Source organism: Bos grunniens, chromosome 15, assembly GCF_055505025.1.
Source record: "Bos grunniens cultivar Pamir isolate PY7600 chromosome 15, Bosgru_T2T1.0, whole genome shotgun sequence".
Lineage (NCBI taxonomy): Eukaryota > Metazoa > Chordata > Mammalia > Artiodactyla > Bovidae > Bos > Bos grunniens.
In genome coordinates, this window is record NC_141179.1 from 53,171,954 (window position 1) to 53,195,561 (window position 23,608).

At 50.3% G+C, this 23,608-nt stretch overlaps 1 protein-coding gene across 6 annotated transcripts in view; it reads left to right on the forward strand.

Moving 5' to 3' along the window:
- P2RY6 (pyrimidinergic receptor P2Y6) overlaps positions 1-23,608 on the forward strand; it is an 80,408-nt gene that overhangs the window by 38,313 nt on the left and 18,487 nt on the right. For 2 of the 6 annotated variants that reach the window (XM_086340684.1, XM_086340689.1), the window contains exons 1-2: positions 15,511-15,650; positions 16,264-16,330. The exons of 1 other annotated variant lie outside the window; for it this stretch is intronic. The gene's annotated coding sequence lies outside the window, so the exon portion shown is untranslated. Of the gene's footprint in view, positions 1-6,529; positions 6,705-15,342; positions 15,651-16,263; positions 16,419-23,608 lie in introns of those variants that run through there. 3 more of the 6 variants (XM_086340687.1, XM_086340682.1, XM_086340681.1) reach the window with 3 other exon arrangements.

The following is a 23,608-nucleotide window of genomic DNA, read 5'->3' on the forward strand; positions in this document are numbered from 1 at the left end:
ACCCCTCTCCACACCAAACACTTCTTGAGGGCACTAGCCACAGTCAACTCATATTTGTATCCCCAGTGCCCTGACCATGCTGGGCACACAGAAAGGGTCAGAGAAGAAATGAATGATAATGATGACTCTAAATCCCCAAAGAGACCTATATTCATTCCTTCATTTAGTTATTTATAGAGCACTGTGCCAAGTATAGCAAAAACAGGGCTGGTGAACAACAGACATCGTGTCTGTTCTGGAAGATATCTGCTGATGAGGGAGTGATGTGGAGAGAGGCATCAGGCTGGAGTGATGGAGTGTATCAGAGGCCAACACTGGGGCCTTGGGAGCCAGAGGAGGCCCTAGACTCTGTCTGTTGGGGTGAGGGACAGAGAAGCCTTCTGAGAGGAGGTGCTTCCACTCTGTGCTGGCCCTGTTCACCCTCTGTCTTTGCAGAGCATGCAGCAGGTGGTGGGGAGTCAGGAGAGGCGCAGAGTTTAATTGTGTGTCCCCTACAATCTCATCTCCTCTTTCCCATGAAAGCTGACCTCTACCCAGTTGAGCATTCCCATTCATATGTTTATACATGAATAGAGTATTATTTTGCATGTTTTAAAGCTTTATGCTCATAGTATCATATTGTGTGTGTCTTTCCATATACTTCTTTCTTCAGTCTGATTATACTTGTGAGGTTTAGCTTTCTGGATATCTTGCCCTAGTTCACTCATTTTCTCTGTTGTATAGTATTCCATTACGTGTGTATACAGGTATTCCCTTTTTATCAGAGCACAGCCCATTCCTAACAGTAAATCTGTAGATAGTGAAAGCTTGTGCATGCATGTGCTCAGTTGTGTCCGACTCTTTGCAACCCCATGGACTGTAGCCCACCAGACTCCTCTGTCCATTGGATTTTCCAAGCAAGAATACTGAAGTGGGTTGTCATTTTCTTCTCTAGAGGAACCTTCCAGACCCAGGAATCAAACTCGCATCTCCTGTATTACAGGCAGGTTCTTCACCACTGAGCCATCATGGAAGCCCAGTGAAAGCTCCTATTATATAATTTTAGTTGGGAAAAATAATAATATGTTGCCAGCTCATCTGTAAACTTCAACTAATTTTATCCCAATATCATTGAAATTCTTTAAAACAATGAATGATCACCAAAGATTTCTGCACAGTATAAAGCTCTGTCGTCCAATATGGTATCTACTAGCCACATGAGACTATTTAAATGTAAATGAAGTTAAAAATTTCAGGTCCTCAGTTGTACTAGACACACTTCAAGTGCTCAGTAGCCCCACGCAGCTGAAGGCCATCATATCATATTGGACAGCAGATATAGGATATTTCCATCATTGCATAAAGTCCTAAAGCATTTAAAACACTGATTGATTCATTATCTGACACTGAGTGAGCTTTTTATGTTTGTCTTCTCACACATAGGACAGTTCCTATGTGTGATAGAGGGAGATGGATGCCTGCCCAAGGGGCTTTCCAGGTTGTGCTAGTGGTAAAGAACCTGCCTGCCAATGCAGGAGATATAAGAGACCTGGGTTCAGTCCCTGGGTTGGGAAGATCCCTTGGAGAAGGAAATGGCAAGCCACTCCAGTATTCTTGCCTGGAGAATCCCACGGACAGAGGAGCTTGCCAGGCTACAGTCCATAGGGTTGCAAAGAGTCAGACATGACTGAAGCAACTTTGCACGCACGCACACATGCCTGGCCAAGCTTACAACTTTCACATGTTCAGCCCTCTCAATGAGCTTTATTACTTCCAGATTTTCTTCTAATGAGTGAGCTTTCTTCAGCCTCTCAGATTCAGGCTTTCCCACTCTCTTAGAAGACAGTTCTGCTTAACAATGAGAAGATTGTCACAATTACATACCAAATACGTTTAAGGAACTTGAGCATGACATGCAAGCCTATCCTACCTGAACAGCTGAGTTACCATCACAGCTCACTTCACATCATCTCACCCAGGCTTGTGCTGGGGAACACCTGCAGGTTTAAACCAGGTTTTCTACTAGTTAAAAGTTTTAAAAGTCATGGTAGAAATTATCAGGAGAGTGAGTTCAGATAGCAAGCGACACTTGAATAAAAATGTATTTTCCATTCTCTTATCGATAGACAATTAGATTGTTCTGAATGTTTTGCTTTAGATACAATGCTGTGATGTACAGTTTTCTACACCTGCCAGAGTTTCTCCAGGTTATTTATGTTGGAGTGCAATGATTCAATCTTAGATCATGTGCATCTTCAACTACTAGATATTGACAAATTGCTCTTCAGCTTGTATGTTTGATTTCTAGTCCCAACAACAGTACATAGAGTTCCTGTCTCTCCACACCCTCAACAAAGTTGGTATTATCAAACTCTTTAATTGTTTCTAGTCTGATGTGTATGAAATGGTATTTCATTATGGTTTTAATGGAATTTTCCCTGGTTGATTGTGAGGTTGAGTATATTTTCATATGTGTGTTGGCCATGCCTGCTTTCTCTTCTGTGAAATGTCTGCTCATGTTTTTTGCTCATTTTTCTATTAGGTTGTTTGGTTTCTTCTTATTGGTATACAGGAGCTATTTATATGTGCTGAAAAATAATCCTTCATTACATTTTGCAATGCCTTCTCTCAGTCTGTGGTCTCTTTTTTTATTTTAGTATTTTGGATTAATAGAACTTCTAAATTTTTATTACACTTGAGTTTATCGATTTTTTTTTCCTTTATGATTTTTTTCTTTTTTGTTGTTGCATTTGTTTAAGTAAGCCTCCTTAATCCTGGCACATAGTGGGAATTTAATACATGCCTGTTGAATACCAGCTGCAATGGGAACTGAAAGGGCAGGCTGTCTCGTCCCGGTGTTGCAGGTGTTGGGCTGACAGTGTTGTCATGAAGATGAGGGCATGGGGGAGATTATTGTAGAGAAGAGGGCACTGCAGTCATCAGAGGGGAGAAGTCCAGGGAGCAGTAGGTCTGAGGTGCAGGAGGATGGCTGGGCTGGAGGTGGGAACTGCGAGTGTCCAGCGCACAGGGGTAATTTGAGGAGAGCCACTGCCCTGCCCCAGGGAGAATGTGCTCAGTGAGCAGAGAAGACGAGGATGGGGTAGAGCTCTGGGAGGAGTCTGGGAAGCAGGAGGAGAAGGGTGCTGTGGGGACCACACAGGGAGTTTCTGACAGTATCTAGAAGTGACTTCCTATGCACTCCTTCAAGGGCACAGAGATCACTGGGTCCTTAGAGGGGCCATTAGGGGGATGCTCTGCGAGCAGAGACTAGACAAATGGGCTGAGGACTGCAGAGGAGGCAACTTTTCTGAGACCACTGGCAGTGAAGGAAAGAGAAGGGGCAGTGGCTGGAGTGGGTGGTCCAAGGCTTGAGAAGACATTGAAGCATGTTCACAGGCCAGCAGGGAGGGAGACCAGGATTCCCAAGGGTGCGAGGACCTGGCTGCAGAAGCAGAGAGCAGCTCTGAGCACTGCTGGGGCCTTCATCTCAGATAGAAGGAGAGTCACCTCTTGGGGAAGGGGATGCTGAGCAGAAAGGCCGGGGGGCAAGGGGAGCAGGTGGGAATAGGAACTTAAGTGAGTGCCCTCCACTGAGCCTGGCCTCAGTCCTAACATCTAACACAGGTCAGAACCAGTGCACAACTGCATACATGCTAAGTTGCTTCAGTCGTGTCTGACTCTTTGCGACCCCGTGGACCATAGCCCATCAGGCTCCTCTGTCCGTGGGATTCTCCAGGCAAGAATATTGGAGTGGGTTGCCATGCCCTTCTCCAGGGAATCTTCCCAACCCAGGGATCGAACTGACGTCTCTTACTGTCTTCTGCACTGGCAGGAGCCACCTGGGAAGACCAGTGAGCATTTGTTGAGTGAATTTCTTGGTGAGTCAGGTGGCAGATGGGGCTGGGATATCAGTGAGTTAGAGCTTGTGAAGAGGGAAGATTTGGAAGGACTACCAGGAAGGGAGAGGAGAGCTTCCCTAACTGAGAGTTTCTAGGGACCCAAGTCCCTTGAGTCACAGGTAAACACTTTCTCCCCACAAAGGACTGACAGCAACCGCCACTACCACTACCCAGCTCCACTGCTGTGGCCGCACCTCAAGGCCCCTTGGGTCGGGGGACTACAGTATGACCGCAGTGCATGACACCAAATACCCCTGCTCTGTCTTTGGAACTCCAGCCTCCACATCCTTCCTGGGCCAGCTGCCATCATCTTTTCTCAGATGCTAAAACAGACTCCTGCTGCTGAGAGGGATTGCGGGCAGGAGGAAAAGGGGACGACAGAGGATGAGATGGCTGGATGGCATCACCGACTTGATGGACGTGAGTTTGCGTGAACTCTGAGAGTTGGTGATGGACAGGGAGGCCTGGCATGCTGGGATTCATGGGGTTGTAAAGAGTCGGACACGACTGAGCGACTGAACTGAACTGAACTGAACTGAAAACAGACTCCTACATGGAGACCTGCTGCCACCTTGCCCCTCCTACCCATTCCTTAATCTCCATCTAGCAGCTGGAGACATTGGCTAAAATGATATTGGATATACAAATACTGAATCATTATGCTGCATACCCAACACTCATAAAATGTTATACATCAACTATACCCCAATAAAAAAAAGATATATGATTATGTCCCTCTACTGCTCTAAATGCTTTGATGACTCCCACAGTTCTTCAAAGGCCAAAGTCCTGATTTTGGGCTGGCTGGGCTGGCTGCTGCTGTTGCTCCTTCAGCCCCATCTCCCACCAAGCCTCCTGGCTCGTGGGGCACCACCCACTCTGGCTGAGCTTCATGTCCTGGAACACGCCAAACCCTTTCCTGTCTCACCCTCTTCAAGTTTTCCCTGGCTGGGACTCTCTTCCCCCAACCTTCACCTGACTGAGGCCAAGGCCAACTCCTCACTCTGGCCTCTGGGAAATCTTCCCAAAACTTACAATTTACTTATTGGTTGAGCCTAGGGGCATGTGAGATCTTAGTTCCCCGACCAGGGATTGAACCCATGCCCCCTGCAGTGGAAGTACAGAATCCTAACCACTGGACCACCAGGGAATTCCCCCAAATCTTACAATTTAAACTAGATGCCTTCCCCCTCCCACTCCCATTATAATATCTCCTCTACCCTTCACTTTTCTTTCTAAGCACTTACCACAATATGTAATTACATATTAATTTCTGTGACTATTTAACAACTAGGGCCCCCACTAGATTATAAACTCCATGAAGCCAGCACTATCTGCAGTCTCCTACTGACTTAGATCCACAGTCCTAGCACAGAATCTGTCACATAGGAACTCAATAACTGGTGACTAAAAGCTGCAATGGTAGCCAAGAGGAGGGGCTGGCTAGTCTGAGGGCTACAGGTCAGGGGAGGTTTCCAAGATGAGAGAATTAGAAGCCACTGTCCATAAGAGAGCTGAGGAGGGCTCCCCTGGTGGCTCAGTGGTGGAGAGTCCACCTGCCAATGCAGGAGACTCAAGTGTGACCCCTTATCTGGGATGATCCCATATGCCAAGAAGCAACTAAGCCAGTGCACCACAACTATTGATCCTGTGCTTTAGAACCTGGGGACTGCCAACAACTGAGCCTACTTGTCGCAACTACTGAAGCCTGCATGCCCTAGAGCCCATACTCCACAAGAGAAGCCACTGCAAGGAGAAGACACCCAAGCACCGAAACGAGAGAAAAGCCCCCACAGCGATGAAAATCCAGCACAGCCAAAAATAAATAAATAATATAAATAAAAAACTTTTAATGTTGAAAAAAGAGAGCTTAGGAGATAAAAGAGAGGGAGGAGGAGTGACAGGAGGAATAAAGACACTGACGAGCACCGGTGATGAGCCAGGCACTCTCCTCATACTAGCCCAGTATCACTCCCATCCCCGTCTTTAGTCGGAGGTCCACTAGCTGGCTGACCTGGAGTGAAATAATCTCTCTGAACATCAGTTTCTTAATCTTTAAAATGGATTTGTAACACCAAGCTCCTGCAATTATTATGAGGATCTGGGAACAGTGTATGGTATGGAAACTGCCCCCAATCCACTTGGGGTACTTGGGCTTTGGAGTCCGACTGAGTTCAAATCTCAGATCTGCCACTTATTAGCTGTGTGACTTTGGGCAAGTCACTTCACCTCTCTGTGCTTGAGTTTCACCAACTGTAAAATAAAGATAATAATACTTGTGAGGATTAAACGAGGTAATGTATCAAAAGACCTAGAAGGATGCCTGGCACATAGTAGATGCTCAAGAAATAGCATTTATGTTTATCCCTCCTCCCTTTTCCCTATCCCAGAACTGTAGAGTGTCAGAGCTGGAAAGTCGGAATCACCACTTAAGCCCCTGACCCCAATACAAAGGGGGAAACCGAGGCCAAAGGAAGGTAGGAGAGGTGAGGGAATCTGGAATGGAGTCCAGGGGTCCTGGGTCCCAGTCCAGAGCAGCAGACCCTGACACCCGTGGCTCTTCCAAATCTATACCTCCCTCGGAGCCCCTAGCAGCAGGCAACCCAGGCCAGCCCAGCTGGGCGGATTCCAGCGCCGGCGCAGGGCTGTACGGCTACACCCCTTCCCCGCCCCCTTGCTCTTGCGGCGCGAGGAGCCGGGAGGCCTGGGTGGTCTGAGCTGCTGCCGCCGCCCGCGCTGCGCTTGGATTCAGGGGGTTGCCTAGATGGCCGATAGCCGAAGAGAGCGACGTCCCCGGTCCCGCGGCACTGGTGCTGCGCGGTCCAGGTGAGGCCCGTGCGGGGCAGGGGACCGAGGGGCAATCGGTGCCGGGGCACACGGGTACAGGGCAGGTCTGCCCACGCGTTGGCGCCCCAGGAAGTGGGTGTGGTGAGTGTGGGCGTGGGATGGAGAGTGTCGGGGTAGGGGGGCTGGGGGTTATTGTGGGCAGTGTTTAAGAAATTAATGTGAGCAACGTGTGTGTACTGGGTGTATGCAGTTAGCGATGGTGTGTGCTTGGTGTGTGTGTGTGAGCAGTGAATTGTGGCTTCCCTGGTGTCTCAGACGGTAGAGTCTGCCTGCAATGCAGCGGACCGGAGTTTGATCCCTGGGTCGGGAAGATCCTCTGGAAAAGGGAACAGCAACCCACTCCAGTGTTCTTGCCTGGAGAATTCCCTGGACAGAGGAGCCTGGTGGGCTACAGTCCAAGGGGTCGAAGAGAGTCCCACCAGACTGAAGCGACTAACTCTTTCACTTTCTGCATGCAAAAAGTTTGTGTGGTACTATCTATAGCTGTGAGTGACTGTGGCAGGGTAACCTGGGGGTTCCACGTGTGTGCCCAGGGTGTGTGCCCACTGTGTGGTGGGAACCATCACATGATGGTGCATGCATGCTTGTTGTGCCTGTTGTGAAATGTGTGCTCTCTATGTGTGGCACATCCATGGCTCTGTGAAGCATGCTGAGCCAAATAATGGAAGATGAGAAGCATTCAGGCAGCTCTTACTACTGACAGATCATTTCCCACGACCCTAGGGTGGTTCTGGCTTTTCTTACCCAGCACCCCGAAGGGCTTGGGAGAGTGAAAGCTCACTCTGGATCTGGCTGGAGGAAGTGCAGCTAGTCCCATGGTCACTCTCCCACAGGCGTGCATGGGTGAGCAAAGCCATACACACACACACACACACACACACACACAAGAAGCTTCTTTGAAGTCTCATTGTTTAATCTTCAAAACTCATGTAGATTTTGCAACCCTCTATGTAATGTTTTTGTAGAGTGCACAAAAATATCGTCTGGTAAGTTCCTATCCAGTGAGTTGACACAGGGCTTGGTGATAAGCTGGGTTTATCCTGCTGGGAGCCCTCTGGCACCTGCAAAGTAGGAGGAACCCCCTACCCGTCCTCCAAACTGAGATGGCAGGGCTTAGACCTCCTGGGGGAGTGTGGCAGTGTGGCTGGTACGTAGTGTGTGTGCATGTGTGCAGCAGAGTTGTGTGGTGGGATGCTGGAGCTGTGTGTGGCCATGTGTGCTGTGTGTGAAGAAAGGGGTCACAGTGGAGTGGGGGTGTGTCTTGCATGGGGAAACTGTGGTGGGGTCTGTCTTGGTCATCTCTAGTGCAGGGGCAGGGAAACTGGGCTTCTCAGGAGGAACTCTTGACCATCAGTAATGTTCTCATCTTTTCTGCACTGGCTGGGCAGAAAGAGGCTTCAGGACCCCAGGGGACCGTGGGGAAGGGGTTTCCTATAGCACGCCACCACCTGGGACTGTCAAGGCAGTCGTGTTGTCAAGGCCTGGTTTAAATCCTACCTCTGGCACTCTCTACGTGTAGGACTTCGGGTAAAACTTTTCTGTGCCTCAGTTTCTTCCTTTGTAAAATGGAGGCATTAATTGTGTTTGCCTTGTAGGGTTATTGTGAGGACTGAATGAGTTCCTGGATGTAAAGTGCTTGGCACATAAAAACCCTTAACAGGTTATAAAACTATAATGGTAGTGATGGAGCCCCCCCACAGTGGTTCCGTTCCTGCCCTAAGACGTCTCCGATTCCACAGAGCCAATGATTGCCCAGGAGCTGGGCAGGTGGGAGTCTGAGGGTCTCCCATTTAAGAATGCCTGAGGGATCCGTTCCTGTCTCCAGCCTCGATCACTATTGAACTCTCAGTGACTCTCTGGCTCCTGGGAAGATTCAGTCTGAAAGGGGAAGATGTTGAGTCTCTGGCAAGGCCTGGGATGGAGCGTGGGAGAGAGGCCGAGAGGAGAGGTGCCAGGGCAGCGTGGGGCTGGGATGGAGGCCTCTCTCCCGACAAACACCAGAGGAAACAGAAGAATGCTGGCCTGTGCTCGCGAGTGTGTGTGTGTGTGTGTGTGTGTGGGCTGTCGATGGCAGGGGCAGGAGTGCTCTCTGCTTGGATTGAAGAAAGTTAAGAAGAGCGGGATCAAGGATGTGTGGTCCTCAGGCCAGAGCAGGCCCTGGGAGCTAGAGGGAGGCTGCAGTGTCAGAGTTCCAGCAGGTGGGTCTGAGCTCCAGACTGAGTGGCCCAGGAGACTCCCTCAGGCTGGGCTTCGTTCTGGTGGAGAAATGTTTGCCTTGGCTGAGCAAGAGCCGTTGTTCCTGGGGATTTCATTAGGTCAGTTTAGAGAAGATGCCCGGAGGCCTCAGAGGAGGAGGGGACATCAAAGGCAGTGGCCAGAGCTGTGGAAACTTATTTAGCGAGGGCACCTAAATATATCCAGGGTGGTGATGGGGTGCTGTGGTGGGCTGGCAGCGAGGCTCAGGACAGGGGAGCGGCAGACCACTGTCCCCACTGTCCCCACTGTCCCCAGACAGGCAGTGCCTCGGCCCCAGAGGCCCTGGATGCCACTCTGGGAGATCTGGAGAACAGAGCCCTGTGGGGCAGTGGAAGGCCTGGCCCAGACCCCACGGGCTGGGTGACAGGGTCAGCTCTCTCTTCTTGGCTGTCCGAGGGGTGAAATGGAGTCGTGCTGGCATCATTTCTGTCTCTCATTTCCTTTGATCTGTAATTCCAGCTCTAATTATTGATGATTCTACAGCCCTAAGTCTAATAGTCTGTAATCTCAACTCAAACATTCTAAAAAAGCCTGTAATCCCAATTTCAACTTCTTTCCTCCAGCTTTAACATTTCCTGATTCCAGCTCCAGTATTCAAGCACTCTGACCTTGGCTCTGGCAGTCTGACACTTTCAAGTTTATAAACTACCAGGAAAGATACACTAGAGGTCACTTCAGCAGAATTATTTGAGAAGCCCCCAGGAAAGGGCCTGCACAACCAGCCAGAACCACTGGAACTGCTTCTCTGGGCTGACAGAACGTCCTTGGTCCATGACTACATGCTGCCTAGGAGGAATGACAGGGAATCCAGAGGTTCCTTCTCATCAGGGCAAGGGAGGTGCTTGGAGTAGCTTGTGGTTCAGGGGAGGGTGTCCCAGGAGAGGAAACTGTTCAGATCCCAAGTTGTCCTCGTTCCCCACAGGATGAGGGATTTGTGGGATCACTGGGCTCTTGAAGGAGACACAAAGAAGAAGGGAAAGAAGAAGAAATTGGGCTGAGGAGAACCCAAAGGCAAACATTATTATGTTTGAGAGACTTTCCAAGCACCTTAGATCATAGAAAAGATTCCTGTGGTGCTAGTAAGAACAGCACCTTTAAAGTACAGCTGAATCTGAACTCAGCGTGGGCTGCAAGTGGAGAGCTGATGGCCAGCCCCCACTTCAGCTGTGTGACTTTGGACAAAAAAGTCACTTTCCTCTGGCAATCTGGTTTGCAGGACTAAAACTCCCTGGTCTCTCTCTCTGACCACTGGGGACACCAGCACTATCGTGGAAACCCAGTCCTTGGACCAGTCTATAAATATTAGTCAAATGAGGGAGCGTGCATGCTAAATCACTTCAGTCGTGTCCGACTCTTTGCGACCCTATGGACTGTAGCCCGCCAAGCTCCTCCGTCCAGGGATACTAAAGTGGGTTGCCATGCCCTCCTCCTGGGGATCTTCCCCACCCAGGGATCAAACCCACCTCTCTTACATCTCCTGCATTGGCAGGCAGGTTCTTTACCAGTAGCACCACCTGGGAAGCCCAGATGAGTGAGGAGAGATTAAAGAAACGAATGAGCAGATGGAGAGAAGTGAAAATACAGCAGAAGGCACCATGACTGTGATCCCTCTTCCCTTCTCTCCACTCAGCCTCAGCCCCCATGTGAGAAATTGGTCTCAGAACTTAAAGAACTGAGGGGCAGGGTAGAGGGGTGGGGTGGAGGGGCAGGGTGGGGGCAGTTTCCTTTGGCAGAACCCTGTACTGGTGGAGAGTTTAAGAGATGGGGGGCATCCCCTGGGCGTCACCCCTTGCCCTGCAGCATTTCCACTGCCAGCCCTGCCCGGAGCCCTGGGCCGCAGGCCTGCTGATTCACGGAGTTTGCCCTGATTATTTCCCAATGATCACCCCCCAGCCCCCGAGCTGATGACTGAAGCAAAGAGCTCAGGCAGTGGCTCTGGAGGCTGGGGTCATAAACCAGGAACCCCCAAGAGATTGGAGGAAGAGTGAAGCCAGGAGGATCCTGAGCCTCCAGGCTGAGTGAGGTGGGGTGAGGGTGGGAGGGGCCCTGGTATGAGCAGGCATCGGCATGAATGGAGGGAGGGGGACAAGCAGCACACGCTCCCCGGGCATCTGCTGTGTGAGGCTGTCCAGTCCTTGCCTGTGCGCTCTGCCCTCCAGTCACCCTCACAGGAAGGAGGGCTTTGGGTGTATCCTTGACTTCTTCCTCATTTCTCATTATTCCCCATCCCCCCATTCAATTATCAAGCCCCAGTGAACCTGCCTCCCTTGTATCTCTCCAGTGGTCGCCTTGGCTCCAGCCCTGTGACTCTGGCCAAGCTCTGGAACCCTCGCAGCCTCCCTACCTCCCACCTTCTACTTTGGCTGCCAGCAAGCTCACTCACCATCTCAGTCTAGGTTTCTGCTGCTGCCCTTCTGCTCTGCCTCTAATAGGATCATGCAGCATGTGTGGCTTTTGTCTGAGCTGCTTCTAGCCCTTTATGCACAGAGATGCAAGTTCTAAAGCCATTGACCAGTAAAATCTGGTATGTGCTAGATTCTCATGAGAACATCCACTGATTCTTGGATTTTTTACTTTTTTTTTTTAATTGTCTTTCCCACCATACTGACTCCCACCCAGACATGGAAACATTGGTGCACAATGGAGCAGTGTTCAAATCCTGGCTTTGCTGCTACTAGCTATACGAACCTTGGGCAAGTTACCTGTCCGCTCAGTGTGCCTCACTTTCCCATATCTGTTATGGTGATAATCATGGTACCTACTCTGTGTGGGTTTGTGAGGATTAAGTGAGATAGTATAAGCACTCTGGTGAGTTCTGTGGTTGCCAGTATAGATTACCTGAATGGGCCTTAGCCATTCTGGGAGAACTGGCAGGATGAGGGGCTGGCTCTGTATGGAATGTTCTATATCAGCACTTTTCAAGTGTCAATGTCTGCCTCCATCCCTTGAGGATCTGATTCGTTAGGTTGAGGTGAGGCCTCCAGGCACATTCCTGACCTGCTATTGAAGGACACCGGTACTTTTGCTTGAGGTCCACACTTCATTCCACTCTGTGAGGACTTGGCTGTGGATAGGATCCTTGTAAACTGCAAAGTGATTGACTGTTGTACCTGGACGGGGGTTCCTGCTGGTGACTGAAGGCAGGAGGGTAGCTCTGCAGGGGTCAGTGCCCACAGGCAGCAGAGGGTCTGAGGACCCCAGGAAAAGGGTTTTGGCCTTTGGCACACACCCCCTCACATGAGAAGCCTACACCCAGGGCTGAGCAGGCTAAGTTAATCCCCTAAGTATTCCTTTTCCTCTTATGTAAGTGCTTTTGTTCCCAGGGAAATTGAGAACCTGCTGTGACCAGGAACCCCACAAATCTTCCGTGGCATCCCAGCCTGCCTGAGATTGTGGCAAAGATTGCCGAGCCTGGGAAAACAAGGCCTGTGCACTGGGGGTTTGTGGGCATCCCTTTCCTAGTGGCTCAGACAGTAAAGAGTCTGCCTGCAATTTAGGAGACCCAGGTTCAATCCCTGGGGTCAGGAAGATCCCCTGGAGAAGGGAATGGCAACCCACTCCAGTATTCTTGCCTGGAGAATTCCATGGACAGAGGAGCCTGTTGGGCTATAGTCCACGAGGTCATAAAGAGTCACACACAACTGAGTGACGAGTACTCTCACTTTTTCACTTTCACTTACAGTAGTGGGCACGTGTGTACCACATGCAGAGATATAAGCACAGGCAAACATACATGTGAATGTAGACTTCAGGGCCACAGACACACACGTGTGCCATATACACATGGGTGCAGTTCCAAACACATACACCCCTGTGAATACATAGGCATCTTCCAGGTCAGACCCACACATTGCTGACCTCCCACCCCATGCAGACGTGTGTACCTGCCATTCAGGTAGGAACATCCTCTCCCAGCCTAGGGGCCTGAGATACATAGTTACTTCAGCTCACACCTTCTCCTCCTAGAATAAGGACAGTTTTCCCAGGCTTCCCAACTCTCCCTTTCCATGTCTCCCCCCTCACCTTCTCACCACAAGGACAGAGGAAGGGCTTTTCCTGTCAGCTGCCAGCCTGCTGGTTGGGAGCAGGGATGTTTTTCTCTTTTCTGAAGAACTGGTTCTGTGGAATTTTCACTTATTTCCCATCAAGGGTCAAGACCCTGCTCTGGGGGTTGCCTCGAGGTTCCACAAGCATGAGGATGCTGGCTTTCAGATACACAGGCATGTTGAGCCTATAACAACCTCTGTCATATGAGTAGCACCTAAAAGTCTGCAGACTGCCTTCTGGCCAGTGTCTTGCTCGCTCTTCACGACAGTCCTGAGACTAAGTGCCTTCATTTCTCCATTTGGCAGATGAGGGAACCGAGGCAGGTAGCAGGTCAGGTCATGATAAGAGCTCTAAGTCAGGTCATGACATGAGGGAGGGAAATGAGTAGAGATCCTCAGGGCTGGATGGGACTCACGTGAAAGTAGTTCAGTTCAGTTCAGTCGCTCAGTCATGTCTGACTCTTTGCGACCCCATGAATCGCAGCATGCCAGGCCTCCCTGTCCATCACCAACTCCTGGACTTCACTCAAACTCACATCCATCGAGTCCATGATGCCATCCAGCCATCTCATCCTCTGACATCCCCTTCTCCTCCTGCCCCAAGTCCCTCCCAGTGTCAGGGTCTTTTCCAATGAGTCAACTCTTTGCATGAGGTGGCCAAAGTACTGGAGTTTCAGCTTTAGCATCATTCCTTCCAAAGAACACCCAGGACTGATCTCCTTTAGAATGGACTGGTTGGATCTCCTTGCAGTCCAAGGGACTCTCAAGAGTCTTCTCCAACACCACAGTTCAAAAGCATCAATTCTTCGGCACTCAGCTTTCTTCACAGTCCAACTCTCACATCCATACACGACCACTGGAAAAACCATAGGCTTGATTAGACGGACCTTTGTTGGCAAAGTAATGTCTCTGCTTTTGAATATGCTATCTAGGTTGGTCATAACTTTCCTTCCAAGGAGTAAGCGTCTTTTAATTTCATGGCTGCAATCACCATCTGCACGTGAAGGTAGAGTTGACCAGAATTCTAGTCTCTTGAGATTGGGCTAGGGGAAGTTGTTTCATCCTCCAGGGGCTTAGAGAAGGAGAATTTGGCTATCAGAGATGAGAGGATGGAGCAGGCCGGTGCTCCTAGGTGGGCCTAGTGGAGGAGCTGGCTGAGGACACAGGCAGCCTCTCACAGGTCAGTGCCTTGCCGAGGCTCAGCCCTTAGTCCACCCTTGTGGACCCGTCAGAGGAGAGGGGAACAAAGACACCTTTGCATTGCTCTGTGCTCCAGGCAAATCTCTGCCCCTCTCTGGACCCACACTCTGTCTCTACAATGAAACATCAAGGTTGGTCGCTGGATACTCTCCTGCAATCCTGGGGAAAGCGTCTGCAGGGCTGCAAGTGTAAGGCAGGCTCTGGGTGCTCTATGTTGCAGCCCTTGGGGTCCTGAGCTGTGGCCTGTGCCCAGGGATCCCCAGCCTGGGCCCCTGGCCTCTGTTGTGATCCACCAAGGCAGGGACTGGCACAGAGTTGGGGCTCAGGGCCTGGGGTCTGCTTCAGGTTAGGTGGAAGTTGGTCTTGTGAGAAGAAGACCCAGAAAGTCCCATCCATCCCTGTGGATCTCTGTCCCTTACCCTCCCTTATGTTTGTCTATAGTTCTTATCGCCACCTGACCTGCTGCATATTTGCTCATTAACTAAGACAAATTTGTCTCTCCTGCTAGAATGTAGATGCCATGAGGGCAAGGAGTTTGTTTTGTGCTCTTAGATGCATTGAAGATGACTGCACAGAGAAGGTGCCCAATAAATACTTGTGAAAAAGAAAGAGGAGGAGGACTAATCTTCGGATGGGGAGGAGCTGGCCCAGACCCACCACCGGCCTGAGGCAGAGTCCCCCTGACTGCCTTCTTATCAAACCCAAGCTCAAGGTTGGATTGAGGCTAGGGAAGGGGGTTGGCCTGAGCTCAGACTCCCCCCACCAAATCACCCTTAATCTGAAGAGCCATCCTCAGTCCCCTGAGGGAGGCCATGGCATCTGGACCCGTGGGGTGAGGACCAGACAATAGAGCCATTGGTCTCAGGGTCTCCACATCCTTTAATGGACCTTCCAGGTGCTGCTGAGAAAACCAGGTTAGTTATTCCCTGGGGTGGCAGTGAGCAGGGCCAGGACTCTCTGCAGACTTGAGAAAGGCTGCAGAGGAGAGGGCTGAGGGGTGGGGTGGAGATGAGGAGAAAAACAGTTATCTGCTGAATGTCAAGCCCCTGGTCTTTAAATGCCACCTCACTCAGTCCTCCCAGCAGCCATTGGGGTTGACTTGATGGTACCATTCCAGGGATGATCACACTCAGAGCATGAAGTGACTGGGCAGTGGCGGGGTCAGCTTTGGCTTTAGGGCCTTGAGCTGGAATGTTCTTGGGATTTGGGTCCCCGCCCTGCTGCTTGCCAGCTCTGGGCCGAGGCAAGTTACTTCCCCTCCTCAATTTCTCGGTTTCCTCATTGGCTGTCTCCGGGGACGACTGTGAGCCGTATATGTGACAGCTGGGGGCACAGGAACTGACCAGAAGGAAGGAGGGACTGCTCCAGTAGTCAGAATTTTCCCAACTCTTGATGGACCTGCGTGGTGCTCACTGCCTCCTGGGTGAGTGTTCTGGGTCAGTGCCCTGAGGGTGCTGAGTGCCATCCCCTGCCCAGAGCTTGTCACAGGGACCACCTGCAGCCACTTTGGCTCATTGCAGGTCATGAGCCCACTCTCTCATGGAGAGAGAGTGCGAGCGGACTTGAGGGTCCACCTCCCTTCTTTGGCCTGATTGTGGCTAAAGCTACAGTCTGTGCAGAGCAGAGGGTGGAGGAGACAGCAACGGCGTGGGGACTGGGCTGTGAGGAGGAGTGGACAGTGCGGGCGGGACTGGGGGTCACACGGGCCTGGTCAGAGTCACTTTCCCTGTCTGGGCCTCAGTTTGTAGAATGGGGGTAACAGTGCTCTCCCCTGAGCTTTGGAAAACTAAGTGTTATATGCTGATGAGCACCCCTCAGGGCGGAGGCTGTGCCCGCAGGAGTCTGTGGTGGGAAGAGGCTGGGATGGATTAGGACCAGATGGGCATCCATGGAAGAGGCACTTGCCTCCGTGTGACTGGTGAGGAAAGTGAGTCCGGAGTCCTGGTGTGATTTGTTAAAGGGGAGCACAGCAGGGTGAACAAGTGTATCTGGGGGAGCTGGGTTAAAACTTTTCTGGCATTTCTGTTGTCATCCAGCTCCGACGACACCACACGGGGAACGCTGAGCAGCACTGCCCATGGGAAGGGCCCTGGCCTCTGGAAGGTACCAGGGACGCACATCTCTTGGCAGCTCTAGAATGGGTCCGAAGCCAATCCAGGGACAGTCTCTCTACCCGTCTGTATCAGATGAGGTGATAAATGAGAAGGCCACTTGCAGACTCTAAAGTGCTGGGCCTCTGATGGTGCATCTGTGTGTGTGTTTGTGCAAGCCCTTGGATGTGTTTGCATGAGTGAGAATGTGCAGCTTGTGAGTGTGTGTGCACATGTGTGCCTGTGTGTGGTCCTCTGACCTGGCTGGGGGGTAACTCTGTGCTGCCCAAGGCTTCCCGTTTGGCTGGCACTTTTCTCCCCTAAACTTTTTCCAGTCTCTTTTTCCATGTTTCCTCACTGCTTCTTAGTTTACCAGAAGGGAGCCGCCCGTGGTCCGGAAACAGCAGTTGTCTTTGAGCTCACCGACTCTTCTCCCCTCCAGCCCATTCTCATCCCATCCTGCCCCTGGAGGCCCAGCTGCCCAGTCTGGAGGGCTGGCAGCTCACCTGGCTCCTCTTCACAGCCCACCCGCCACCTGCTTTTCCCTCCAAGTCTCTATGCCAGCCACTCGCACATCACTGTCCCTTTGGCTCCTCATAAAACCCCCAGCACTGCCTACCCAGGTACTCTTACTAATTTCATTTTACAGGCAAGGAAATGAAGTCTCAGTGAGGGGAAATGGCTTTCCCAACGTTACGCATCCCAACTAGTGGCAACAGGGTTTCAACTCGTACATAACTCCAAAATCTTTATCCTTGACTCTTGCAGCCTACCTAGCAGGGGTGTACTGACTGGTTGACTGAATGAATAAGTAAATGAAAGAACAAATGAATAAATCCCTCAGTCAATATTGAGCTGAAAGAGAAGGTTAAGTGGTAATAACAATGGCTATCATTTGTCGTGCACCTACTATGTATTAAGTGCTTCACATGAAAGCAAATGCAGCCAAGATTATTGTTACCCCATTCTGAAGTTGAGGAGGCTGAGGTTCAGAGAAATTAAAGTGTCTTGTCCCATGTTGGACCCGAGATTCTAACTTGTCCTCCCTAGAGGAGGGGTGAGTTAGTGGAGCCTAGTAACAGATGCCATTGCAACAGAAGCCGGTCAAGACTCTCAGGAAGCTGTGTCTGTCGGGCCCTCCCCAGTAACACCCACCCTCACCCCTCTTGTCCTGGAGCCATTTCCCCATTTGTATCTGAAGTGGGTTTCTCTTTCAGTCTGAGGTGGGGATCTGCTGGCCCCACTCTGACTGTTCCTCTCTGACTGTTGGCACATCTGGTAAGGGCCAGTGCCCTGAGCTGGGCATGTGGAGGTATCTTCCTGTTACCCCTGCCTCAGGTCCAGCCCTGTCGTTAACCACTTCCATGAGAGGGCAGGCCTGGGCAAGATGCAGGTGTGGGCCTATGGAGATGTCCTAGGCTGGCTCAGTGGCATATGTGCCAAGCCCTGTGCTGCATGCCAGGGACCCAAAGGTGAGGAGATCTAGTCTTTGGGTTAAAGAACTCATTGGCTGGGTACTGAAGCCTAGATGAGTTAAATCTGTAGTGGAGGCAGAGCCTGGCATCCTGACTCCCTGTGCAGCACTGATTTTTACGTCCTGGAACAGAGTAGAGGTTGTTCTGTGGCCCCAGGAGAGAGCTGACCTGTGTTGTCTAAGAGGCAGATCTCAGCTCAAAGAGATGACAATAGCTCTGTCAAGTCAGGAGGATGAGAATCAGCCATTCATTCATTCAGAAGTTCTTGAAGGGCCTTCTGTTGGGAGGCAGGGTGGGGGTGGGGGACACTCTGCACAGAGGAAAAAAATCAGATGTTGAAATCAGAGTTGGGTTTGCATCTAGGTACCAGCATTTGCTGGCCATGTGATTTCAGACAAGTCATTTAACTTCTTGGAATCTCAATTTCCCCATTTGTAAAATGGGGTACTAAAACCTACCTGGCCAGCTCATGGAGTGGACAAAAGAAAATACTGCACATAACATTACGTGTAGATTCTTAGGGATATTTGGGGCTTCCCAGGTGGTGCTAGTGGTAAAGAACTTGCCTGCCAATGCAGGAGACATAAGAGACATGGGTTCGATCCTTGGGTTGGGAAGACCCCCTGGAAGAGGGCATGGCAACCCACTCCAGTATTCATGCCTGGAGAATCCCATGGACAGAGGAGCCTGCCAGGCTATGGTCCATAGGGTCGCAAAGAGTCAGATACAACTGAAGCGACTTAGCACACACATAGGAAGGTTTAATTCACTTCCTTCCTCACCCTGGAGAGCTCTTTATGAGGGAGGAGATATTCCTTTAAGTAGCAGCGAAACCATCATCAGTCTGATGGTTGAGGCAAGAGACAAGACTTTTAAGGTGTTAGAATGAACCCTCCAGATTGACAAACATTGACATTATGGTGCGCAGTCTCATTTCTCATGTCACAGAGGGAAAAGAGAAGCACAGAGAGGCTGAGGTTTGAGGCAGCCTAAAATACCTCTGCTGTAGAAAGTAGCTCAAATAAAACAGACAATAGATTAAAAACTGAACAGTCACTAGCCTAGGTCTCCTGACCAACCTAGAAAGCTCTGCTGTCACATTCTCAGACTTAGTGAGTCACTGAGGACCTACTTGTGCCAGGCCCGCACCATGGCTATGTTATAGATTTATCTTTACAGCAACAGCAGCAACCATGAAAGGTTAATACTGTCATCCACATCTAGTCAGTGGGGAAACTGAGACTCAGAGTTTTATATCCCTTGCTCAAGGTCATACAGCTAATATTAATAGAAGCTGAGACAGGATGCAAAACCAGGACAGTCTGGCCCTGAAAACCATGCTTCTCCTACTCTGTGGGGTACTTGTTCCACCAAAGATGTCAGGCCTTAGATCAGAAATACCTGTACTGCAAAGGCAAAATATAAACAATAACCAAAAAGGAGTAATTAGGAAAATGTAAGTCAAGATCACAGTATGAGACCACTTTATGCCTACTTGGATGGAAATAAGGAAAAAGACAAGACAGTAACAAGTGTTGGTGAGGACGTGGAGAAACTGAAACTCTCATATGTGGCTGATAGGAATGTGAAATGGGGCAGCCACTTTGGAAAATTTTATCCGTTCTTCAAAAGTTAGACATAGAGTTACTGTATGACCCAACAGTTCTCTTCTTAGGTACGTACCCAGGAAAGCAAACATCCATGTAGGCACCACCACTGGCTTATCCGTTCTTCCGTCCGTGGACATTTAGGCTGTTTCTACCTTTAGGCTGTTGTAAAGAATACTGTTAGGAACACTGGTGTATAAATATCTGTTTGAGTCTTTGCTTTCCCTTCTTTTCACCTAGAAGTGAAACTGCTGGATCTTCTAGCAGTTCTGTGTTTGTTTGTTTCTTTCTTTGTTTTGAGGAACTGCCATTACTGTTTTTCACAACTGCACCATTTTACATTCGCACCAGCAATGTCCAGGGGTTCCAGGATCTCCACATCCTTACCGACACTTGCTATTTCATGTTTTGTCTTATAATAGCCATCCTGATGACTGTGAGGTGTGTATCTACATATGGTTTGCGTTTGCATTTTCCTACTGATTAGTTTTGATGAGCATCTTTTCAAAACACAGGTTTTGAGTGCTTATTAGTCATTTGGATATATTCTTTGGAGAGTATCTATTCAAGTCTTTTACCAATTTTTGAATTGCTTTTTTTTGTAGTTGTTGAACTGTAGGAGTGAGTTCTTTATATATTCTGGATACTAATCCCATATCCTATGTATGATTTACAGTTATTTTCTCTCATTCTGTGGGTTGCTTTTTGCTCTGTTGATGGTGTCCTTTAATGCTCAAAAGTTTTCAGTTCTTATGGAATCCAATTTATTTTTCCCTTTGTTGTCTGTGGTTTTGGTATTATGTTGGTTAGGGATGTTTCGATTGCATACGACAAATGCTACCAATTTGAACAGGAACTGTTTTAGTGAATGTAAAGAAAAATTCAGATTCAGAAGTAGACCTAGATCAGATATGGTTAGATCCACCAGTTACAATGATGCCATCAGTATTCTCTCTTTTTATATCGTTGCTCCTGATTTTCTTCTCTTTTTTAAATATTTATTTTTTTGGCTACACCAGGTCTTAGTTGTGACCTGTGGGATCGACACCCAGGCTCCCTGCACTGAGAGTGCAGAGTCTTAACCACTGGACCACCAGGGAAGTTCTTCTCTGGACCTTCTGCTGGATTACTACATTCTCATCCAAGTCCTTTCCAGAAGCACCAGGCTTCCATGGCCCTCGTGGCTAATAATCCTGGGAGGGAAACTTTCATGTTGATTCCACCAAAAGCCTGGGGTAGACCCTAATTTGTTCCCCCGAACCAATCACTGGTAAGGGGTCTGGATGGATGCTCTGACTGACCAGCTCTGGGTCAGGTGCCCACTTTGAATGAACAAGATTACCATGGAATGGAGGAGGCGGCTCCCCACAGCCAGAGGTGCTTGACAGGCAGAGGGGGTCCAGGAATCCACTGGGCAACTGGGCTTAGGAGGCTCTGTTTGAAAAGCCATACTTCATCACCAATTTCCCGTGGGGGCTTCTGGAAGTAGAGGGAATCCTTCTAGTTGATTCCTTAAGACTTCCTGGAGGAGGCAGCATTTATGGGGCCCTGTGATTCGTGAGAAGGTGAACCTTAGCAAGCCAGGTCCCAGGCAGGTTGGGCAGAGCAGTGGAGAGGCTGGACTTGCCTGTCACCCGAGTGCTTCCCTACTCCAGCCCTGGTGCACTGTAGGAGCTAAGACTATAGACTCTGATCCATACTGCCTGGGTTCATAGCCCATCACTCCTACCTGTGCTACCTTGGGCGAATTAACTAACCTTTCTGTGGCTTAGTTTTCCCACTTGAAGTATAAATCGAAAACAATACCAGTATTGTCTCACAGGTCATGATGATTGTGTATCTGGCACACCGGGCTCAGTGCTCATATCATTATTGTTATAAGTTTGATCCTCTTTTCTGACCACATTTGCTGGTACACTGCCGCTCTAGCTGTGTTCACTGTCCTTCCATGCGCCTCATCCAGTCTCTGCCCTTGCTGTTTTCTCTGTCTGAAATGCCCTTGGCCTCTGTGGACACTTGGCCGTTTTGTTGCTGCCTCCTCTATCAAGACTTCCCTACCCCCAGAACCATCCCTCCCTGCCTGGGCTTCCACCAGGCTCTGGAACAGGATGTCTGCCTTGGATTGTGGATCTTCAGGTACTTGTATGTTCCTTTTCTATGCTGAGCTCCTGAGGGCAGGATCTGGGTCTCCCATGTCATTGAGTTCACAGCCAGAGCCTGCCACCTGCCCTGTAGAGCGACCCAGGGGCACAAACAGCACCGACTGGGACACGCAGGAGAGCACAGCTGGACTCAGGAAGTGAAAATGGGTTGGTGCCCTGTGGGTTATGTGTGAGTGGATGGGCTGCATATGAGTGCTGAGAACCGAGAGATCAGCAGAGACTAGGTTTGTTCTTATCCCCAGGCACTGGGAAGCCATACAACTGCTTGGACGGGGGAGCCCTGAGGTTAGGTTTTTGCTGAGCAAGGACCTCTCTAGCTGCAGAAAGGGGATGCATTGGCTGGGGAGGTGGAAGACACGGAGCAGGAAGTGGCTGCTGACTAGCCTGAGGCAGGGACCGCAGGATGAGAGGAGGGGACAGCCTGACAAGTATAAAGATGGAGAACAAGCAGAGCTTGGTGATTAATTTGAAGTGGGGCCTCGGGTTTCCCATCGGGGAAATGCAGTGAGTGGGGCCTTGCCCACCGCCCCCCGCACCAGCCTCTCCTCGTGAGACTGGAAGGCAGCCGTCACGTGGCACTGATCACTGTAACCAGTTAGTAACCGTCTCTCCGGTGCAGTCCCATATACCCCCACAGTCCATTCACTCTCCTGGGTAGGGTCACGGTCAAGCACAAGGCCAGACACGGAGGGGGCTTGGTCAGGTCTGCAGGCTCTAGGGACCAGAGCCGGGCCTCCTCGCCAAGCCCCCCAAGGAGACCCAGGTGTGCTGATGGGATCATTTGTCCCCTTAGGCAGGGTGGGGCCTGGGCTCCTCTGCCAGCCCAGACCCAAACCAGAGACCGCATGGTTTCTTCCCATTTTGACCTCCTCAGCCTTGCCTCCCAGAGGCTGCTAAGGAAGGGAAGTGTGCCCTAGGAACAGCACTGGAAACAGTGCTGAGCACTGGGGCCAGGCCATAGCCAGGTGCTGTTGCAGGAGGAATTCCACCCCTCCCCAGCTGAGTGTCCTCAGGAATCATGAGTCCAGCCCCTCGCAGCAGGGCTGAGACTGGTGGTGATTCAGTTGCTCAGTCATGTCCGACTCTTGTGAGTCCATGGACTGTAGCCCACCAGGCTCCTCTATCCATGAGATTTTCCAGGCAAGAATACTGGAGTGGATTGCCGTTTCCTTCTCCAGGGCATCTTCCTGACCTAGGGATTGAACCCCGTTCTCCTGCATTGCAGGTGGATTCTTTACCGACTGAGCTTCCAGGGAAGCCCTAGGGCTGAGACTAGGGCCCAGTGTTCTGTCTCCCACACCTGACACTCATTCCAAGGTCCAGAGAGCTGTGTTTATCCCAGGAGCTGAATGCCTCTCTTCTCTGGGCCCCAGTTTCCTTAGCTGCCAAAAGGGTGTGAAAGAGAAGAAGAGAGAACTCAGGAAGCTCTAAGACCCCTCTCCCCACTCAAAAATGGGAGGGCCCACTTGGGCTGGGCAGTTGTAACAAGTCATCCTTCTGGGCCCCTCTGAGTCCTCATCTACCAAAGCCGCACCCTTGCTTCCCCTGGGAAGAGACTGGGGTGGCAGACTTGGGAACAGGTTCAAGGCCAGATCAGATCAGTTGCTCAGTCATGTCCGACTCTTTGCAACCCCGTGAACCGCAGCACGCCAGGCCTCCCTGTCCATCACCAACTCCCAGAGTTCACTCAGACTCACATCCATCGAGTTAGTGATGCCATCCAGTCGTCTCATCCTCTGTCGTCCCCTTCTCCTCCTGCCCCCAATCCCTCCCAGCATCAGAGTCTTTTCCAATGAGTCATCTCTTTGCATGAGGTGGCCAAAGTACTGGAGTTTCAGCTTTAGCATCATTCCTTCCAAAGAAATCCCAGGGCTGATCTCCTTCAGAATGGACTGGTTGGATCTCCTTGCAGTCCAAGGGACTCTCAAGAGTCTTCTCCAACACCACAGTTCAAAAGCATCAATTCTTCGGCGCTCAGCCTTCTTCACAGTCCAACTCTCACATCCATACATGACCACAGGGAAAACCATAGCCTTGACTAGACAGA